This window comes from Pholis gunnellus (genome assembly GCF_910591455.1).
Source record: "Pholis gunnellus genome assembly, chromosome: 1".
Lineage (NCBI taxonomy): Eukaryota > Metazoa > Chordata > Actinopteri > Perciformes > Pholidae > Pholis > Pholis gunnellus.
Window position 1 is genome coordinate 15,299,732 of NC_136528.1, and position 16,112 is coordinate 15,315,843.

Below are 16,112 nucleotides of genomic sequence, written 5' to 3' on the forward strand. Positions count from 1 at the left end.
CTAATACACGAAAATATGAAGGTGAGGATTCCCACAGTACAAAACAGTTCCTTCTGCAAGTGTAATCATTTCCTGCGTCAAGGCAAGTTAGCTGTCACATACTGTGCGTTTTGGCCATGCAGTTTTGTGTGCACTTGGCACCACATGCTACTCATCCACAGGAAGTAGAGCCCTTTGTTAATTTCCATATTTCAGACTTGTGCGATCCTTTTGCCGAACAACTGTCTCCTTTATCTGAGTTGGCAAACAAGTAAAAAATACCACAATAAGGCAAAATGAAACTTTAAAGAACGAGACCCTTCAACGTCTCATTTACTTCATCTGCCCTTCTGTGGATCTCTTTGGCTTATTTTCCCTCTATGTCATTGAGAAGCTTCAGGCACCCACCCTGACGTGTGTGTCTGTGAGTGAGCAAGAAGGATGGATATAAAGAGATAAGGCCAATGCTCTTGTGCTGAAAAGAGTGAGTGTGTGGGGAGTTTGTGGTGTGGGTGGATGCCAAACAATGAAGCAGCCTTGGGCTGAGAGGCTGAGAGGAGTCTGATAATATACCAACATTTTACCCAAACAAGAGACTGGACACTGAAGACACTGTCACTGAATACAACCTTTTTATTCTTTAAAAAAACAAGACTTAAACTAAGTAAATAACCTTTGAAAACGAGAACTGTGACAATATGTATTACATTTTTCATCAATTACTAAAAACTAAACGCTAATATGAAAGACTGCGATGGGACAAATTAACTGTTTTAATGCAAATCCTATATTCAATGACTTGCCAGCATCTGTCGGATCACACATTGCAGCCTTGCCGCTGGGCTTGATTAGTAAAGCAATTTCTTCAACGGCCCAAAAATATGTCCTTTTCAGAAGTCGATTTAGCCTCGTGGCCTGTTGCACTGTTGCTAATATGAAGCATCTTGCGTTCAGTAATGCTATGTCTCTTTCAGTGTTGTGATCCGATTATTACCAGTTCTTGGTACATGGTCTAAATTATTCCAAAACTATAAGAATTATCGATTATCAAGTGCGGTTAATGTGGCTGTTAATGTTACTTATCTTCTGGGTTGCTATCGGACGGAATAAAGGAATTCCAGGATTAATGTCTGCAGCCAACCAACTAACTCTTCCTCTAAATATTCGCTTAAAAGATATCACTACATTATTTGACATTTTAGCTTCTATTCCGGACCTTAATCTAGATGATGAAAAGTAATTCAGTGAACAAGTGAGGGAATCATTTTCAGAATGATTCAAGTCTATACAATTTGTGAGATATAATATTTACTGATCCACGGTGTGAACAAGTATGTAGTGCCTTTTCCACTTCTTTCATGATAGACGAGAACAACGCCAGTAACCGCGCTAACTTTAAGCAACAAAGATGGCAACAGCTGTGGCCTCAAAATGCCTACAAGACAAAAATACTGTTCTTAAAATGCATGAAAATTAGACTAAAATGTTTTTCGGTTTATAATAACAAAAAATAACAAAAACCGAGTGATTAAAATTGGACTAAAACTAATATACATTTTCATCAAAAGACTAAAACTAAATAAAATCAACACTGTTTGAAGAGAACAGACATTGTGGTGCGTTGTCTCAGGAGCTGTCCCAGGTGCTGACCAGACTGTGCACTCTGCAGCTGTCAACAGCACCAAGGAGATCTCTGCTGATCACTATAACCCATACCTCAGCTATTAGTATTATCTAATGTAACTGTGTGCTACCCTGTATGACCTCTGTATGGTTCCTCTTAGTGCTTAATCCTGGGACATAAAAAGGAGTCAGCAGTTTGTAGGTCCCAACTGGTTTGAGACCGTAGCATTGCTGGGGGTACTTTGTTTGTGCTGAAGCTGCCTCCTCAAGTTAAGAGGTATTTCATCTGTAATGTTTTTCGTTAGTCTACTATCTTAGCAAGTCAGTGGTGAAAAGTAACAAATGTTACTCAAGTGCTGTACTTAAGTATAATTTTGAGGTACTTTATTTAGCTATTTCCATTTGGCGTGTATGTGTGGCATGCAGGCTGAGCAGTCACTTTCTTCCCTCCTTGGCAAGCTGACCATGAGGTCTATTTATACCACTCCCTCATCAGAATCCAGGGGAGTCCTCCTCCTCACTCTCTTGGGCTTTCTTGCTCCTTTGTTGAACACTGGTGTTGTTTGTCTGATTTTGTGGTAGCAGCAGAACATCAAGGCGCCCTCAGAGAGGACTATCCAGATTTAGTTCTGCCAGCGTGACTCCAGTGGACTCATGGACTGTTGAATTGAGAGCAAAACGAAACTCTGGTAGATGTTTGTCCCAGTGTCCCAGGATTTAAGTGACCTGTTGATTCTCCCGTTGAGATTGGTTTTCTGTACAGACTCCTTGACCTGGATGGTCAGTTTTAGTCACAAAACTAAAGCTTGTAGTCTCTTGTCGTTTTTAAACATGACAAGGAGATCAGCCAAGGGATCCTCATGTGACAACTGCAACAGCTATTGCCATATAAACACTGGTATGCAGACATGGTAGAGGGTTTTGTGAGGCAGTTGCACTATTCTGTACACTATATCCTCCAAGATGGTAAACTTGATGTTCTCATTCACTGTAACCTCTCCATGATCCAGGACTTGCTGATACAACTCCTGGATCTCTGACACCTCCTGTCGGGCCTTTCATATCATTTCATTAGAGATGGGTAATTCCCTAATAGGCTCACCCTGGACAGGCAGCATGGTGGCACATACCGGGGGAAATGCACATGTCTTGCCTGGCACCCTAAAAAGCGCCTCAGGAACAGTGTTGTATTTCCCCTTCCTGAACTAAAAAGTAAAGTGAACTCCTGCAGCCGAAGAGGCCATCGTTGAGACACATGCTTGACGGTATTTAGTGGTTCAGCCAGAAGTTAGGTACAAACCTGTGGTACCAACCAGAGGTTGACTAGCACCGGGGACTGTCACACAGCTTTGGTTTTCTTTGGGTCCACCTCCACTCCAGCTGCCGAAACTATGTGATCCAGAAGATGAGGGAGTTCTGAAAATGTGTTAATTTTTGTCACTACAGTCAACGTCAGAAGGCCAGGCCGGGCTTTTGTTGCCGCCGGTTCTGCCTCCGCTCCCGACCACGAACCAACGACCCTGGAACTCCACAGCGATACGCGGTGATCCAGAGTTCCCGAAGAACAAGCACCGAGTCTGAAAGCCAACGTTAACTACACGGACGGAAAACAATCCACTCGTTATCCCGACTCTCGGGGCCGACTTGCCCATTCCCTCCACGCCAGGCGCCATCTTGTGAAGGTGGAGTTAAGTTGTAGAGAGGCGGGCCCCCGTGAATGTGCGGTATTTGACTGGATTGTGACGGAGTGGGCGTGTATATGTGCGGCATGACGGGCTGAGCCGTCGCAAGATACATAACAAAATAAAATGATTACCTGCATTCTCTACGACAGTATTGTAAAATGCAACCCCTTTTGTTTTGGCTCCAGTCTACTCAGACCTGCCTTACATGGCTTTTATTTGTCTCGTGCCTTTATAGCTCTTTTACCACTCTACATCTCTCTCTCTCTCTGTCTTGCATTGTTGTGTTGGCTGCTGTACCTACATGTCTCCCAGGTGTGTGTGCGGCGGTCAGAGAAATGTCCCTGGACTCCCAGCTCCAATTAAGAGAACAGACATTTCGTGAGAGGGAGCGAGAGTATGGCCTTCTAGCAGACGCAGAAACACTCCAGCAGAATATTAATAATGACTAACATTTCAGCCACATACTATCTCCAACTGCAGCTTTGTTTATGGTAATTCACTGCTGACTTTGTCTTGCAGATGTTAAAAAAATGTTTCATGACCCTACGACCAGGCAATGTTATTTGAAAATACGTTCTGAAATGTCAAAGACACAAATAAATTATAATAGAAAGAAAAATAGTTTTGGATGTTGCCATTTGGAGCGAAAAGTTCTACCTGAGTGCAGAGAATGTGAGTGCTTGATAAAAGTACACTTATGTTTTGAGCTTTCAAGTAATAATCTGCAGTACTCCAAATCCTATAAAAAAAGAAAAAAGATGATTCTGCTTTCTTTTTTTAAGCTTAGTTGTACTACAGTATATAACTCAATAGCAGTCATGGCTGGAGATTTTAATTCCTCCCTTTACTCAAATAAATATCATCTCGGTAACCGTTATTATAAGTGTAATGTTATGAAAATAATAAATGTCTGCTTTGGGTTCAATTGATGTCTGGAGATTTGGATAACTAGAACAAATTAGATATACTCGTTCTTTTTTGAAGTTATCATTTAATAGCACTTTCTGGAAAATGTCACATTGACTGCTGTGTGTTAAAAAAGATCTACTTTGGATGACACTCATAATGTTGCAAACTGTTGTAAACCGAATTAGTCGATATGAGATGAAAAATGTATTTTAAAAACAAACTCATTTATTGTAGATTATGTTTTCTTCATTATGAACTCAGCCAGCCTAGATACAGATTTGAATGTGCTTTTTAAATCCATGCTATTAAATACACATCCTTTAGGCATAAACAAAGGATCATCCAGAGAAAAAGGTGCCTTTGGAAAGAAATAGGAACACGCAGGGTTATTCCGGTAGTTCAGATAACTGCTCAGGTTGAGGAGATTTAGTTTTGTTGGAGAGGGCTTGACAGTTTTGTTATTTACAAGTCCAAGTCAAGTCTCAAGTCTTTTAAGGGCAAGTCTAAAGTCTTTGAGATGTGATTTGAAAGCCAAAAAGCAAGTTTTTCCAAGCCATCAATGCTAGTATGAAAATTCAAATGAAATAATTCTTTATAATGCAATTGTGCAAAAATCCCCATGATGAGTTTCTGTCTGTTTGGAATGTTGCTTCTGTACATCTCTGCTTCTTAGTTTGATCTTCACTCTTATCTGATTGATCACATTCAAATATGATGGATCAGTCGGACATGTCTTTTCAGCAGTTATTGCTGTGTGCATTTAGTGATGGAGACTTTGCGTGCATGCTATTCAGTATTCATGACTGTTTGGCAGAGCTCCAAAAAGCAAAACTGCTACTACTACAACTGTTTATGGGCCAACGAGTCAAGTGTCATCAGCTTTTGTCTTCAGGTCTCAAGTTAGTCAAGCAGGGGAGTCAGGTTACAAGTCCTCCATTGTGCAACTCGAGTCAGAGTCAAGTTTGAGTCTAAAGCTCTGATATTGATGGTTTAGGAGGGAGAAAGTACGAGGAATTTTTAATGTCTGTAGATTAACAATAATACAGGACAAACATAACAAACTGATCACTAATACTGGTGTGGTAGTAATATGAGAATTTAGAAAATATATTTGTTAAAAAATGTTGTATTTATGTAAATATGTGCATCTGTTCATCATCACCAAATACTTACAAAACAGCAAAAAAGGGATGTATATAAAATAGATATTTAAGGTTTAGATGTAAATGTAAGAATCAAACATTTTGCTATAAGGCTCTACCTTCATAAAACCTCTTTCTTCAGATTTTGGAATTGTTTTTGAATATACATTACTGTATTAGAGACTTTATTTTTTCAAACTTTATTTTACAAGGAATATTTCCCATTGAGATTCAAATACTCTTTTTAAAAGGAGTCCTGGCCAAGATGGCAGCATAAAACATTTCATATCGAAGAGAACAACATAAGAAATTTGATACAAAACAAACAAGCAACAGACTTAAGTCATCTATGAAAAGGCTAGCCTTCTAGCGATTATTCGAAACACACATTTTCTCTTTTATTATTCTTTATAGAAGATGAAATGGACAGAAGTTTGTGTGGACTTAATGGGTTTTTGTTATACCTCTGAAATAAAAGATCCCCAAAAGAGACAATTTACTTTTTTTAATATAACCTTTGCAACAGTGATGCAGCATGCATCTTTTATGTCATGATTTGGTAGCATTAATACATTCTCAGATCATTTTCCTATATTTCTTTTTGTGTTTCCCTTCCTCCGATTTTGTCTTTTACAAAATATATGAACAGACATTAATGTTCATTGAAATATTGAAACTGCAAAGACAAAATGTGAACATGCAGTAGTAGTTTATGGGTAAATATAGTTCTACACACTGACACACCTTGTAATAATTGTATAAAAACATCATGGAGTTAAATTATTTATAAAAATCTGATTTGGCTTATGTCTAAAACTTATGTTTAGTACAATATTCTCTGTTCAAGCACTAATGCTGATTTAGTTTTTTAGAACACAGGACAGAGCACAGAATATGATACGGTGTATCAACTCCCTAAACGATATTGTATGACACTTAAACGCAAAGTTCTATTTATGGACATACTTCAGTCAGTGTTTTAATACGGCTGCTGCTGCTTAAGTGTTGAATGTCTGGATATTATGTATGCACCTCTATTGTTTCTATGTTGCATTGTTTCAATGTCCTAAAGATAAGGACAATTATAATAATTCTAATTATACTTGGTGAAAAGTGACTGCCAAATTATTATAATAATATTGATAAAAGTCACTGAGGTGGCCACAGTCATTAATTGAACTAATCAATTACCCTTTAAATATATGACACATCTGTGAACCCAGTACTTTGATGTTATAGGTTCAACTATAGATAGCTGTGTATTTTCATTTTCCAGACCCACTCGTTGCTATTTTGAATGTAATACTGTCACCAGGTACTGAGGTGTCATCATCAGTTGACTGTAACCAGGGCTAAACAAAGAGACGCAGCCTGGGAGACAGATTCTCTTATAGACTGGTATCTTTGCCTGTTATCGTATCAATTGTCACTAAGTTCCTGGCAAACAGATGGACTGCTGCTGTTGTTCAGTTCACACATGATCTCTCAAATCTCACAGCAACACTCAAGACCTATAACATAATAATACTAGGCTTTTAAACATTAAATATAGTTTATAAGAGGGCAGAGATAGCAATAACATACATAGGGTCTTTCCAAACTGCTTGCTTTGGTGGTAGAAATAATGTAGACTACAATTTACATTATTAATGTAAATATGATTTCATTTAGTCAATTTTCATTCAAAGGTGTTTACATCTTTTAATTTAAGAATTTATGACAAGTCTTTTCAAACTTCTCAGACTAAGTCATGCGTTGCCCTCCAGGTGTTGCCCATCAGTAGGTAATTCCCAGACAGATAGATCCTCCTCCTGTTGTGAAGCAGATGGCTCTAACAAGGACATACTGTTGCTGTCTCCCTCCTCTTGTCAGCTCCCTAATCAGATATTTATGAACAATAATAAACCACAACATTTACATATCACTATTGTTGGAAAAAGAACAATTTGCTCTGAGAAAACAACTTTGCTAATTGAAAAGAAATCTTTTTTTTTTCTGTTACAGCATTACATTATTCTCCCCACCTATTATTACCCAGCCTCCAAAACATCCTGAAGCATGTATACTGGAAATCGTCATGATTCAATTTTTAGGTCGCCTCTACCTTGGTCAGTTATCCCCCCAAACCCTGCCCCGTGTCACAGGGTTCTCAAATGGATATTTTTCCCTCCAGGCTCTGCCAACCTGTGGCCGGGTAACAGAGGAGCCATTTATCTCCTCTGCAGCATGCTGAGAATAATCTGGGATGTGAGTGTGCATGTGAATGGGTGTGTGTCTGTGTATGTGTGTGTGGTGGCAGGAGGACAGTCATAAACAGAACCATGCAGGAACCAGACGCCGGTGGGCCAATGCATGCAATAACGGAGCTAGGGAAGGTAATGCTCTGTGCGAGGAAGAATCCAACGTGATTTAGTAGCACCGTCAATGAGCTGGGCGAGAACAATGGTTCACTAGCTTGGTAGAGAAATGAGGACAGGGCTGGGAAAATGGGCAGAGGCTATGAGGATAGGGGTTGAGGTAAAAGAAGAGGAGAAAGATTACTCTAGGTGCAAGCCTGAGGATATGGATTGGGACGCGGTTGGCCGAGGCATTCTGAGATACGGGAGATGGTGGGAGATTTTTGTAGGTATGGGGTGAGGCGGTCGCAGTTTTTTGTTTTTTTAAGACCATACGCTATTGAAAAGAGTCCAATTTAAAGGAAGGAATATTGATAATCTCAAGTAATCCCATGTTGATTATTGAGCTACTAAAATTCTCAATATGATTATACAATAGGCCACAAGCATTTAAGTATTTTAAGATGAAGTTTCTAAATTTGATTTTCTTAATGCAAGAGCATTTCCTGTTTCTGCTTGGCTTTATACGAGAATTTAGGTTATTACTAGCACTGACCTACATAGCCTAGCAGTAATTACTGAAACAGTGAAGTTGAGAAGGTTTTAAAATTGTCAGGCATGGTCGTCAATTTGCTTAATGCACACATAATAAAATCAACTTTATTTTGATTATTAAAAATTATAGGGATTAAATGTCTTTGTGATCATCCACTAATGGTATTCAGATTGAAATTAAAATAATTAATTAATCAACAATTGAATTAATTCTTATGTAACAAAAATAATCCCAATAATAACAAATATATACCAAGATGCTGGTTTATCAAAATGTATATTTTAAACAAGTTAGTACAATTGGCTGGCTAGGAATACTGTTTTAGATTTCTACTGCAGTGACTGTGTTTGGCTTGTTTTTTTTAGCTAAGCTTTGTTGTTTTTTAGGGGAAATGATATATTCCAATGTTTTATGGTAAAACAGACAAATCGGATGCTGGTCTTGACTTATTTTTTTTTACCAACTGTAAGGCTCCACAAGAGGACATTTTACTTCACTGCTTTAACATTGACATGCAACCCTTTGTAGATGAGTCAACAAACCCAGAGGACACATTTGGTATCCACATGCAAACACTCACTCTCTTGTATGCTTCCCTGTATTTTCTCTTTTCTGTCTTTGATTCAGACATGCGTGCTCCTCTCACAGGCACACACACACACGCACACACACACACACACGCACACACATACACACACACACACACACACACACACACACACACACACACACACACACACACACACACACACACACGCACACACACACACACACACACACACACACAGTGCAATCACATCAAATCGGGGGTTCAGAGTGTGTAAATGGTAAATGTCAGGTCATTAGTGTGGTCCAGTCTCCTCCTGTTGATTCCTGCACATCCTGCTCTCTTTCTTCCTCTCTCGCTTATTCTTTGTTTTCTGTCTCTCTCTTTCTCCACTTCTGATCTTGTAGTAATAATGATAAACTTAAGAAAATTAAGAAAGGGAGCACAAAGTGCTTTACAATGAGGGAAAATAGAAACAGAATGACCATCAAAATAAAGAAAATATGGAAAATGAAACACACTTGATAAAACAAGAAGAAAATAAGATGAAATACAATATGAGAATGCATAACATCTGATTGAACATAAAACCCTCCGAATAATAAATATATGACAAAATCTGTACCCACATTTGCAGCTGGCAAGCTAGCTGTAACTTAGCTATACTGCAGGGATCTGGTGCTGGTTGCTTCATATTGTTAGTTTATCAAGTAGTTTGCGAACAGTAGGCTGGTAGCCAATTTACCAGTCAGATCAGCCAGTCTGGATGAATTATTTATAGTGGTGTAATGGACCGTAATTGATCAATGATCGGTACGGGACCCCCCACACGGTTCGGCACGTACAGTATCTGAACTGCAGATTAATTAGTGTGAAATAAAGCTTCACATGTCGATTGTTATCGGCCAATAATCAGTAAGAATATGCGATCGGGAGATCAACATTAATACTTTCTAGCTAAAACTACTGATGCCAAGATTTGTTTTAATCCCCAAAAAAACACAAAATCTTTTATTTACTATCATTTCCATTTTGTGTTTTTATGTTTAGTATTAACAACTATAGATGAGTTGGGACTGTGTCTGCAGCCTTGGATACTAGCTGCTATAACAAAACAAATCAACAAAAACAATCTATACTAGCTGATCTGGCGACGATCGACTATCCGCAATCGGTATCTGAAGCCAAAAAACGTGATTGGGCCATCTTTAAAAGTTATATATGCTGCTGAACTAATTTGTGACTCAGAACCGGGATACGATCCAAACCGGGAGTTTTGTGATTCATTGCACCCCTAAAGAATTAGCTGACATCCACTCAAGACAGTATTTTCATACGTTAGCTACAAACTGTTTGCGCTGTAGGGGAGTTGAAGAGAGGCGCAGGACACTTGCGTGCACATACAAACGTCACAGCCTTTGGATTTTTCCCGGCAGAATCGCTCCAAATCCTTTGTATAAAAATCCGTCCACAGGCTGTCAGGCAACCCATAGAAAGTCAGTGAAGTTTTACAATCTGCTCACACATTGGCCATATATAACAATAAATACATGTAATCTGTTACATATAGCAGCCAGCCTTTAATCCGTATTAATCATTTTAAACCATGCTTTAGTTTTGGAAACTTTATGTCTCCAGTTTTGCAATTCATTTCAGTAAATTACAGTTTACACAATCCTGTCCACACCCCTGGAACTGTAAATCTGCATGTCATAGGAAGATCAAAATAGGTGTTGAGCTACAAACGCAGTGAATATGGAACTGCACAGTGAAGGTTCCTCCAGTAATGGCAGAGATAGCTGTGGTTGTCACGCAATGTGCACTCAGCTCAAGAGGGGGCAGAATTGTAAAGGACTAAGAGAGACACACACCAGTACACACTTATTACGTTACCATGATAAACTTTACTTACTGTTTTACAAATTGTTTACACCTATCTATGTAAATCAATTTATTGACTGTCACATACATTTATTACATTCCTGTTTACATTCAGTTTATTCATTTGCAATACTGTATATTTTTAACACATTGTATGTCTTAGATTGTCTTTTTGCTTCTACTTTTAATTTCTTTTCTTCTTATCCATATTTAATGAGCGTTGTTTGAAGGAGCCTGAGATCCAAGATTTGTATTGCCAATGACTGCTTCTCTGTTAATTGTTGTGCATTTGCTAATAAAGAACTTGCCTTGATAGTTGATACACCGTCACAGTGTGTGATGGTTGCTAGTGCGCTTATGCCTGAATTAGACTATGAGGAAGTGTGTGTTACTTTTTGTAACTCTGTGACTAAGTCATTGGCCACTACAGGAGGTTTCTTACACGGCAAAGAACAGATTGTATCTGTTCACACCTGCCAGTGTCCCAGGCGTTATTGAACCTGAACTGACACGACTAATTAATGAATCCAGTGGGTTGCTTAATACAGTGAGAAAGGAAACACCTTGGATGCGTGGGAAGGATAACAATCTAAGTACAATACAACAACCACCAATTTTGTTTTTTTCTCTTCACTTTCCTCAATCCTCACTCTTCTACTAATCTACTCTGCTACACTCTGTGTTAAATCCAAATCATATGAGATGTGCTACTTTTAATTTATCTAAACAGATTTAGTAGGGTTTACCTTTGATGCTGCATGCCTTGTTAGTCTAGCTTACTACCTTCAGGTTTGGGGAGTTATGGTTTACATGGAGTGGCATTATGTAATATGGATAATGATAAAAAGGTAACTGCGTTTTGTTACAGTTACAGAAAAAGAAGACGTAATCAGATTACCGGCACATTTGGTACAAATTTGGGATTACTAGCAGGATTACAATTTGAAAACCATTTGAAATAAGGAACAATACACTTTGCAGATGCGCACACATTAGGACACTTCAGAACACAAATGTCACACTGCAGCAGCAAAGCTGTCCGTGAGGACACCACACACCTGCGAGCCGCAGGAGATCAGAGAGGGAGCCGTCAGGTAGAGGTTGGTGGTGTGGCCCACATTAGTGAAAAATGCTTTCACTTGGTGGAAGTTTCACCATTGTTGTGTGCAAAGCAGAAAGAGGAACAGCATCACAGTACAGTGCAATTCATCACAAACCAGGATCGTTTTGTGCACTTTCCAGTGTATCAAGATTATTCTTTTTGAGGAATTGAGCAAACTGCCTCTAATTTCTGATCCAGCACACATAATACGGAACAAACCGGGAAATCTGTACGGCTGTACTTAATAGTTTCAAGCTTCATTCATGATGTTGACATTCACATTACTATCATTAATATCTTACAGAATCATTGCAGAAAACATCCCAACCTGTTCTTGGACGTTTTGCTTTCACCTCTTGGACAAAATATACACAGTCATAGAATTCATTTCCACTGCTATGCTAATGATACTCAGCTGTATGCAGTGTTGAGGAGACGTAAACTACATGTAGTACAACTACATTTTGCAGTAGGTTGCTGCACAGTTGGGTATGCACACTTCTCTGAAGCCCTAAAACCCTAATTACCCATTTCCTGCAACTTCTTCTGCACCTACCACTTCCCAGTGTTATTGGTAAAATCAATAGGGGGCATGGACTTCACATAACGTCACCTGGCAATGCATCAACCCCTCAGTGGGTTCACTGGCAAATCTCTAAAAAGTTACCTTTTAAAAAATGCATGCCATGGGGCATAGTGGGCATAGGCGGCTGCAATGAAAACACAGCAAATAAGTGACTATTTTAAGTGTGTGAGTGTGTGTTTGACTTAAATGCGCGTGTGTCTGTGTGTAAGAGAGCACGCAATTTCAGATCATGACTCCATGTTTGTTGTAGTGGCTGTATCGACAGGAACTATTAGGACTATTAACATGGAACCAGGCTTTCAGATAGCGACAATGAGAGGAGAAATTATGCTGTGTGTGTGTGTGTTTCTGTGCCTGTAGCAGAGACAGAGTTTGTGTATGGATGTGTGTTTGTGTGCCTATCCGTGTGTCTGTTTCGATTATATCACCATCACCATCCTGGCTGCCTTCTATTGCGTTGCATTGTATGCACAACCAACCCCACATCAAAGTGAACTGTGCCCGCGAGGACATATTTAAAAATCAATGCAGTCTTGGATGTAGCTAAAAAATTTATATCATTCACTGGTGTCTCGCTCTCTTCAGCACACACACCTAAACACACACAAGCAAGCACAAATTCAATATCAGTTACACCTCACCGACAAAAAGCCATGTTAGTCACTGATCTCTGTGTGAGCAGCGACAGTGGCTCAATGCTCTGCTGCTGGAGGATCAAACTAACACATGGCCCGACATGTTTTATCGGTTTCCACAGGTCATCATCTGTGATTTCTCGCGGTAGCATGTTTGAATTATGTCTCTGCATCACAGGATCTTCAAAGAGAGGTCAGAACGGCGAGAAATACTCACACACTGTAAAAGGCTGAAATGTGTGTATTAAATGTCTGTGATTCATCTCATACTGGTACTTATGACCAAATCTATTATTATATTAGTATTGGCTTACTGTCTTCTGATTGCATTGATTATCATTCAAATCAACCATGTCTCCTAAAAATTATGTGACAATTTACAATGGTTTTGTCACCTACGTTGAAAAACAACAGTGTGGAGTTTGTGTTAGGTTTTAGAAAATATAGTGTTTTGTTCTGTCTTATACTTCTAGTCAGTTTGAAGTTTTAAACCAAAATCTCCTCGTAACTTCTTGATTTTTAGGTTCATTTGGTTCATTCATCTTCAAAAAGTTGCGCATCAAAATAAAATAATTATTGGACTATAATTATTGATGCATTAATGTGTAAATCCCTTTAATGCAGCTGCAGCTGGTAAAGGTGTGGCTTTGAATGACTTTGTAGACTGCTGGATAGCTTGTGAATTCCCCCCCAGAATCAATAACGTCTTATCTTAAACATTAATAATAAATCATTACACCTTCTGTGGTCTGTGTGTCAAACTTAGAAGACCAAAGGTTATTACATAATATATTGCTTTGAAGTCTAACTCTTAATGTCTTGTGTAGTCAGCTTAGTTTGGGATAGTTAGCTGCAAACTAGAAGAATACACTGTCACATTGTTCTTAACAACCCGATCTATTTGCTGGATAAAGGAAAGGGCCACTTTACAAACACTAAATCGCCAATTTATTTAGACTTGTATTGAGCCAGAATAGAGCTCAGCCTTCCTTATTTGTCTGCAAGTACACATTTTCCCATTGATTTTAGAGTCACACAATTTACGTATTAGCCCCTGTTTTTCCTCATATTGCTTTTGTGATTGTTAAGGGCCTTTGGTTAGGAACTACAAAGAGGGATATAAAATAGAAGACAAGCAAAGGGAGGTGACAGAGGAGTGCTGTGACTAAGCCCTGTGGCTGGCTGATAAAAACTGTGGTCGCAATCCTGAAACCAAAGTGTCAGTATTAGGAATTTCTTAGCCTTTTATGATATAATATGATATATTATATGAATATTATGATTACTATTATTATCCCAGCTGGATTTCATTGGCTTTTCTGACCTTTAGCCCGCCCAACCTTCATGGTATGATCACAGAGCATCTTTAAAATGCCACGGTGACTGTGCATATGGTACTGCAGCATTTCCATCAGACCACCCGAACCCCCAACAACATTAATTCCACTAATGTATAGCATACCCATGAGGTGGGTTATACCGCTTCCTGCTTGTTTATTCATGTAAACCCATTATACTGCAGTGTGAAGCCTAAAAGAGTGCTGACATTAGTCTAACTGCATTACCATTTGACTGGAAGAAGTCAGATATATTACATGATTGATTTCCAGCCTGGCAAAATGTATTATGGTAACTATAAAACAGAGCTTTGTTATTGTTACAGTCTAATTGTTTGCACCACCGGGACTATTGTTTTGACACTGAAAGAGCCCTAACTCTGTTATCAAATGTGTTCCTATCCTATATCAAATCAATGCTGTATATTATATAGCAAATTGTGCGAGATAAAGATAGCAGGAACTCTGCAAGTCTCCATGATATTTGACTAGAATAATGTATCAACCCAACAATGCACATTGGATCAAAGCACTATTGGATGCCCTTGGATGTTCGGATTAGTTTGTTCCTGCCAGTCAAACAGAGCAAGAAGAGCTGTATACGCCACAAATGAGTTCTGAATGTACACATCCTCATACACAATGAAATACTTGGAAGATGTCAAGATCCTGAATAGAAAATAAGATATATTATTGGTCTATTGTGTAAATAAAAAAAAAAAATACTTCCATACAATTCTACTGTGTGCTGTCTGTACTCATCTGTTAATTAGTAGTTATAAAAATGTCAGTATAATACAGTGACAAAGCTAAAACTTCACAAGATTTAGAGTATTTACAGATCAATTTGCATCAAATTGCGTTTAGTGGAAGATAACACTTTCTATTGTATTCAGCAAATGAAAGTGTGAAACCGCACAGTCAGTCATTAGCAAAGCTGTCATCATATTATGAGGCCGAGGAGATCCACCTGACAGGTCACTAACTTCTGTTTAGTTGATCAAACAGCTTAAACTTTTTTAGATGAGAAGGAAGTATATCAAGCGTTTGCACTTTGTACAACATACTTAAAGAGATACTCACTATTGGGGACACATGGGGACATACAGTATACAATTCAACACATGGGAAAATACAGACATTCATTCAGATACACAAACAGATAACTAAAAAGGAAGACAGACAATGAGACAGACAGTCAACGAGATAGTCAGACATAAAGAGAGAAAAACAGAACAAAAAGACAGACGAATTAAAAATATACAGTTAGCAAAGTAGTCATCTTGCAGGACAAACAGGATATAACACGTCCTTCACAGAGACAATGTTATTACCTAAACTGAGGAACAAACCAGAGAAGAGAGATTTATGCCAAATGCAATTTCCATCACAAGATTGTTACTGTCCTGTGTAAATTCAATATATATTTCAGACTCTGTAAATGACGCTAGAACTCATTAGTCTCAAAATGCCAACATGTCGTACTGTATGAGACCTGAGAGTCAAGTTATTTTATTTTCCACTGTCTTTGAATCTAGCCACTGGGTGGAAACATTATTGGTTTGTCTGTAATGACATCTTTGAGAAACGATAAGTAGCAACCAACATGTATAAATGGTGAAGCTGTGGATCTTCTTGCCCAATGACACCAAGAACCTTTTATAGTAGAAAGGCAATTGTTTTTGCACAGAACCTAATTGAACATTTTCTAATATGTAGCTTAGCGGCAAGTATGTTGATTGGGCATGTTTGCTTGTCAACTACTAAAACTGTGGCACTCAAGTTGGTTCAGCA